The sequence below is a fragment of the Canis lupus genome, chromosome 34 (assembly GCF_011100685.1).
Source record: "Canis lupus familiaris isolate Mischka breed German Shepherd chromosome 34, alternate assembly UU_Cfam_GSD_1.0, whole genome shotgun sequence".
Classification (NCBI taxonomy): domain Eukaryota; kingdom Metazoa; phylum Chordata; class Mammalia; order Carnivora; family Canidae; genus Canis; species Canis lupus.
This window is the reverse complement of record NC_049255.1, coordinates 1,618,548-1,626,070: the sequence shown is the minus strand read 5'-3', so window position 1 is coordinate 1,626,070 and position 7,523 is coordinate 1,618,548. Positions and strand designations below refer to the sequence as shown.

At 40.1% G+C, this 7,523-nt stretch overlaps 1 long non-coding RNA gene across 1 annotated transcript; it reads right to left on the bottom strand.

Moving 5' to 3' along the window:
• Positions 1–208: 208 nt before the first annotated feature.
• LOC119867416 lies at positions 209–4,581 on the bottom strand. Its single transcript, XR_005383484.1, has 3 exons — positions 4,338–4,581; positions 2,448–2,548; positions 209–1,011 (listed from the first exon to the last, which is right to left on the bottom strand). It is a non-coding gene; the product is annotated as an uncharacterized LOC119867416 (long non-coding RNA).
• Between the last annotated feature and the right edge of the window lie 2,942 nt (positions 4,582–7,523).

The following is a 7,523-nucleotide window of genomic DNA, read 5'->3' as shown; positions in this document are numbered from 1 at the left end:
ACTAACTGCTGGTACTCTTGAATATGATTCTGTACAACCAGAATTTTAAACAACCAGTTGTTTAAAACAGACTCAACATAATAAAAATGAACTTGTTTGTCTCCATGGAGGAAGGTTCTGAAGGAGGTTTCAGAATACCTGAGATTTACCTTCTTATAATATTGTCATGAAAAATAACTATTTTTGAAGGAAACAGTTCCAAAATATATTCAGCAGTTCCATATTTTCTTTTAAAAGGATACAATATGTATTTGTCCTGATGAATCAGCATATTATGATTTGTTTCCCTTTATATGCCAAATGGCAGCTCACTTCTTTTTTAAGGCTGTCTTTTGTAATATTTTGTTTAGTTTGTTAGCCTCTTATGAAATACATACCATAAATGTGTTCAGTTTGCTATTTGTTATCAGCTGTAAGTAGTAAAAAAAAATAAAATTTAGATGGTAAAATTTCTACACACATTGAGCCAACAAGCAGGGAATAAAAGCCAAGATACAAAGTGAAATGCAAGCACTATAGTGTTTTGCTTCTATTTTCCTGCTTTTTCTTCCATTTTTTTCCTTTTCTCCATTAAGCTTGCCGTAAATTTTAGGACAAGTTCTGTACTAAAGTAGATGGATAGGTAAACAAGATAAAATGTACTTTTCAGAAAATCTAGAACACCATTTATTGTCTATGAAAGGAAAATACTTCTAAGCTTCTCTTATCACTTAGAATTGTTTCATTACATGTTCAATAAACCATGACTAAAGAGTTTATTTACACATGCATTTTGACCTTGCACAGTGAACAAAAAAGAAAATATGAATGGAACAAGTTAATCATGATATTCCTCAAACTTCTGGAGCAACTTCATTTTCATATGTGTCTATTTCCATCATTCCGACCTTCACCCTGGCATGGAATTTCCTTCTATCTGGTTATATAATTCTGACAATTTTTCTCCAATCATTTTCATCAGTTGCTTTATCAGTTTTCACTTGTTAACTGAATGAAACTCAGCTGTAAAATCTGAAAAGACACAGAACCATGCTTATTTTCCTGGCTTAATTGGGAGAAAACAACACTTCAGTGTGACTAGATTTGCACTGTAGTTTTGCTCTAAAACCTTACAAGTTTTCTTTTTGAATTGTAACTCCTATAACACCCATTTATTTTATAGGATCATAAAATAGCACACACACACACACACACACACACACACATACTTTAAAAGAGAAGCTTTTTTTCTCCTGGGATCTGATTAAATGTTGTATTAATGTAGTTTATGACTCACAATTGAGGCTATTTTTAAAATTTTCTTCTTAATGCTGTTGAGTGTATGCTCAGATGCCTGGGCTTCTATGATTTGCCAGAGGATTTCATCTTGGTTGATTTCCTACATTTGCTATTTTGCTTTAATAACAAAAACACTTGTCATATTCTTCTAGTATAAAGGAGTATCTGGTCACTGCCCTTCCTAGAAAACTCTCTCTATACCAACACCGTAAACAGGACATCAGCCTTCTGGGTTCTCAGGAATTCCTGCCAACTTGCTTTCGTTTTCCTCACAATATGACATAAATGGCCTCCACAATAGTCATTGTGTCTTTAGCATGGCATCTATCCATTTCAATTATAAAAATGCTTAGAGCAATTATCTTGGCAAGAACCAGTCTAGAAGAACCCATCTCACATATTGACCCATCTTGAACTCATTTCATCTCTGCCATCATCCTGTTAATGGCACCTGATGTGTCTCTGAAACATAATTTTATCTCTTATATTTTTATTAGGCTGAATAGGTTTACATTTTTATTAGGCTGAATAGGTTTACTTAATCTCAGAATATGATGCCTTACAAACCCTGTGGCCAGAAATTCACCTGCCTCATAAATAGGAATAAATTCAGCATCCAAAACAAAACAAGCCCCCCAGAATGCAAATTCTCTAGTCCAGGAGTATTCCCAAGATCCACCCTGGTTGATGTGGTAAGACTCCAGCTGCACATCTGACAGCCCTTGGAATTGATAGCACTGGTGGCTCTAGGCCAAGCAAAAGCAGATGGGACAATCTTTTTAGCTACAGTGGGTGTAATGTTGGCAAAGATCTTCAGTAGCAATCTTCTCTGTCAACAGGTCTGCCCCCTCTCAGAAAAGAAGTAAGGCATGAGCATAAACTAAAGATGGAGGATAATTTGATAGTGTCTGTGGGGAAAAGAACCTCTCACTTTAATAGACAGTATTATAAATATTATAATAGAGTTATTAGTGGGAGCACACTGGAAAAAGCAGCTGGATTGTAGCAGTCAAAAATGTTATAGCCTCAGGCTTGAATATGAGAATACACAGCTGAAGAAACTTTTCATTGACCATCTGTTCCATAAAACCATCAGAGATGGAGAAAGCAACAATGTCTTCTGCTAATGACTCAAGGGAGAAGGGTGGCTCATTACTCAGAGGACTTACCCACTATTTGCTTCTGAGAAACAGTAGTGATGACATCTGAGTGACTTTCTTTGACAAATGTGTCTCTGGTTGAAATACTGGGAACTCTGGGGCACGTCTCTCTGGAGGAGAAGAGAACCTGAGAAATCTTAACAGTACTTTCTGAAATAAAGAAAAAAATCCCCCAGATACCTCAAAACATGGCAGTGTGAGGATGAGTGGGAGGACGTTGCATGATTATTTTGCATTTACGTTATGTTCACCAGCTTATATGCATGTTTAGTCATTGATGAGTCACCATGCTAATATGGGGAGATTAGCTCGGTCTCATATATCCTATGAAATTCTGCAGGAAGAGAGTAGAAACAAAGTGCTGTTCAAAACTATACCTATACTTAAAGGTTACTAAGCAACTTTAGACAAATTTTCTGCCTTAATTCCTCTTCAGTCTTTTAGGAGTAATGAGTGCCCACATTAGCTCCAGACCTTGAAAATAAGTGGGACACAGTCATTTGGGGGCTTCAGGGTGAAGAGGAGGCCACTAAAATGTAGACAGAGCCATAAAAAAAGGTCTTTGCTAATAGCATCCCTAGTTTGTGGCCTACATAGGCTAATACATAGTCACTTAGGTTGCTGTAATACATACATAGTAGGAAAGGACTTAAGGGCCAATGAATTATCATATAAACTTTTCTTCTGCAAAGCTAGTGTTTGAATTAAAGCGAAAGTATCAGACTATTAAATATAATAATTTTGGCCATAGTTCTGAGGCTGAGGAGGAAAAAGTGATAATTTTGAAAGCAAAATTTTCAGAAAAGCCATACATAGAAAAGGAAACCTGTTGCTCCTTGGGGAGCTGCTTTCTTAGAAACACTGTATCCTAAAGTCATTCTTTTCTATTCAAAATGATGTCTTCCTGCAGGATGATCTTCATAGGAAGCTATCCTGATTGACACTAGAGTGATAGCAGATTTAAGAAAAGAATAATGGATGTGAGGCAATTGATCAGTGAGGCTCCTGGCCAGTGGAGTAAGGTTTCTGGAAAACCCAGAAATAATTTATCAGCTGGGTCTTGTGATTAAGATGGCACTCCTTGGCACTGTCTTCCAGTAACAGATGCTCTCCTCAGCCTTGCCCACCCAGTGTGCAAATTGGGCAATGAGAAAGTGGAAACATGAAATACAGATGTAAAAACGCAGCTCAAGATGCCACAAGTTAGTTTTGCAAACTGGTTAATATTTTATGGGAAGCTTAGAACAGAATATATATGTGTTTTTAAATCCTAGGAGGGTAAACCACTGACTCTTATGTTTCTTTCTCACAAATCTGGATCAGGAGGCAGATTTAAGAGAAACATGCTGGAAAACTGTAGGCAATGCTGCCTGTGACCAGTTTGTACCTCTGCAGGTCCCATAATAACCATTCCCATGGTGGGCTCTCTCTGATGGCAGGAGCTGCCTCAGTCTCTCTGCAGGATGCCTCAGAAGTAGAAGAGACTTAAGGGCTCTGAAGCAGCCTACAAACAATGACAAACAGGAGGTGGTGGGCAAACAAAATAGTTTCTCACTCCTCTGGAGAGACAATTCTAAGGATTACTTTATGCAGAGTTTTGATTTCCAACAGCAGTAACAGACTCATTAATGCAACACACACTAGGTTATGTGGGAATGAATAGAAGTTATAGTAGGTGAAATCATATGATAAAACAAGGGAGATAGAAAACAGGAATGATGCTAGAAGAGAGGAGTGATGTCATAAGCCCAGGATGGGTAGAGGTGTCTTCTAGGGTCGGGGAGAGACTGAGTGACTATCTTCCCCTTTCTGCACCACCACTATCCTCAGAAACTCTGCGTGACTCTGTGTCATAACTTTGTGATATGCATCTGGGATTCATGTCCAAATCCCACTTACCCCAAGCCACGGGGATTTTCAGATGATAAAGAATTTGCTGTCATTTTGAAATTTTGTTTTTATTTCTGCCTGGTTGTGTGGTATGTGGCTCCTGGTTGTAATTTTCCATCTTCTAAAGAGGCATTCATCTTCATCAGTATTTGGGGAAGTAGTGACAATGATCTGGTGAGGAAATGCTTGGCCCAGACCACAGAACAACTGGACTCTGGTCCCTCCTTTCCTCTTCCCACTTCTCCAAAGCAGCTACACTGGCAAAGAGAAAGACAGGAGCTCTCAGGATGAATTAGAACATCATCATTCCAGAAGAAAAGACAAATTCTTGTGCGTGTGATAGATGGCTGCATGGTATAAACTCAGTGACCCTGGATTTGATTATTCAGAGGATTCCAGATACTTGCTAGAGAACAGAGTGCCCCAATCCTTGACCATCAGTGTCCTTCCCATACCAGGTGAGGCAGCCAATCCTTTGAGTTCAGGCTGATGAAGGGAGCACTGTGGAGCCCCTGAGACCACAGATCTGAGATGAGAGCCCCCAACTCTGCCCTGTAGGATTGCAATGCTATGTTCTTCTTAAGCAGAGGAATACTGAGTGAAACATCAATTGAAGATTGTGTAGAGAAAGAAATTCTTTGAGTTTTCCAAAGAAAAAATACTATAAAAAGATACTGTTATGCCCTCATAAAAATAAAACAGAAAAGGGACACAGAACTCTAGTATTCCAATGTAGAAAATCATGACTACTGATGTTTGTACCTTCCCCAAAGAGAGGAGAGTTGGATCTGAAACACTTATTCTTTCCTTGTCTTTCAGAATTAAGACAGAGATAGGTAGAGGGGAAAAGGGACCACTGACAAGTTGGTTTTGACTTGTTTAACCCTGAGCTTTCCAAGGGTTACCTATGATCTTTCCTTGCATGAGTTTCTATGCCCACAGTCTCAGAGGACATAAGTTGCTAATACAAGTCTTTCAAATGAAGCCCACAGCAGGGAGCTTTATAGGAAGGGAATATAGGATACATGGCAGATTTCCTGCCCTGCCCACTATTAGAAGGAGTAAGCAAGAAGACATGCAAGCTGGATACAGGCAATTGGAGATTCCCCATCCCATCTCCTGTCCTTGGGATGTGCTTCTCTTGCCTTCCTCACTCCCAGAGGCTGCTCCAAGTATAAAGTCTTGAATAGAAATGTGGTATTGAGGTTACCCCCTGCACACATCATATCAGGATCAGCATCAATTTGATGCTTGGGTTGTAGCTTAGCAAAGTCCAGGTCCTAGAAGATCCCTTAGACTCCTTTCCTACAGCCTCTAACGGTGTGTTTTCTAGACAGAAAAAATCAGACACAGAGATAGTCTTCCCAGGAAATTTCTGAAATCCCAGGATTGATAATGGTGTCCAGGGCATCCTCTCTACATGTTCTCCAGGAAGCCTGTGTGCACCGCCAGAACTCCACAAGATTGCACTATTGCTCCCAGGAATATCAGGCCATTGCCACTATCTTCATGAATATGTGTTTCATCGCCAAACAGAAAATGCTCCTCCAAGACTTTTGTGGAAGAAAATTTCACTCCAGTAAGGAACTTCATTAATTCTCATAGGAGCACATCTCCTTAAGAGTTCTGCTTTTTTGTAATCAGTGAGGTTTATCCTTCACAAATACGTGTCTTCCTTCAAATACAAAAGTGGTTTCCTCCATCTGTGTCTTGGTTTGCGTGGAGGTTTGAGGCATCCAGGAACTTGAGAAGGAAGGTGTCAGCTTTGGCTTTAACACTCTGCATTTTTATGCTTCTAAAGAGTGGCAGGCGCATGGAGGGAGGTAAAGAGAGGGAGGGTTGCACATCCACTATCATCCGGAGTCCTTTCAATCTGCTAAGATACCCTAATTTTGAAATATATAATTATCCTGTGTAACTTTCATTTGGGGAAAAAACAAAAACTAGTATAAAAATATTCATTCATTCATCCATTGAATGGCTTATGAAAGTGAAAAAAAAAAAAAAAAAAAAAAGCAAGTAAAGACCAAAGCCTAGGGCCTGGCTTAGCCAGTTCTTCACCAAAAACCTACCTTCCTTTCCATCTCAACACCGGAGATAAAGTGAGTCTGTAAGCATGTCTGAGTGAGTAATATGGGAACATTAGCATGTGTGTTGTCACTTTGGCTATTTTCTGGTGAGTCCTGTGCACTTCGGGGTTGTTAATGGGTAGAACATTCTCCTTTCTTTTGCTTTCCCAATAGAAGGAGGCCAGAGGGTAAGGAGGGCAGAGAAAAGGGCTTGGCTAAGTGGGGAGGAGAAGGAAGACATTCTATTTTCAGGCTTGGCCAAGAAATCCTTATGTATTTCCAAGTAGCACTCAGGTTATTCTCCTGCCTCTGGATGCATACAGAATTCAAAGCCAGTGACATGTTAAAATCACCTCCTGGCCTGAGCCAGCTTGCCCAACCTCCACCCATGACAACTGGAAAACAGCTGCTTGAAGGGGCTCAGGGACAGGGACTTTTTCCTCAAAACAATTCCATTTTTGTATTCTAGCAAATATAACCAATGCACAGTGAACATAGGGTGGGGTCTGCTTTAGGTGAAGCCATGTGTTGGAGGTTCAGGGTAGTGCTCTGGTGATCCCTGGAGGTGGAGAATTCAGGAAAAGGTAGGAAATGTTTGGTTAAAAACATTTGAGGGTGCCCAAATGGCTCAGTCAGTTAAGCGTAAGTGTCTGCCCTTGATCTTGGCTCAAGTCATGGTCTCAGGGTCCTGCACTAAGTGCAGGGTCTTAGGCTCTGCACTAAGTGTGGAATCTGCTTGAGATCCTCTCCATCTCCTCTCCATCTGCCTCCCCCCCCCCGAAATAAATAAATAAAATATTAAAAAAAAAAACATTTTGAGTGGTAGTGCTCACAATCAGAACACACAATTAGGGTGAACCACCATTCACCCTGTACAGGGCTGTGTTTCATGGGGTGCCACTGATACTGAATGCAATGGGAATGGGACTTCCTGGAGTTATATGATACTCAGGCCTATACCATGCACCTAATATCAGGGTAACCAAAATGCATGAATGTTTAGATACCTATTATACATCCCTACCTAGGCTCTCACCTGGGAGGAAATTTCGCCAGAGATAGAGCAGACAGGGGCTAAGATGGATGCTGGGTTAAAAAAGGAAGAGTTGGCCAAAGTTAGCAGGGT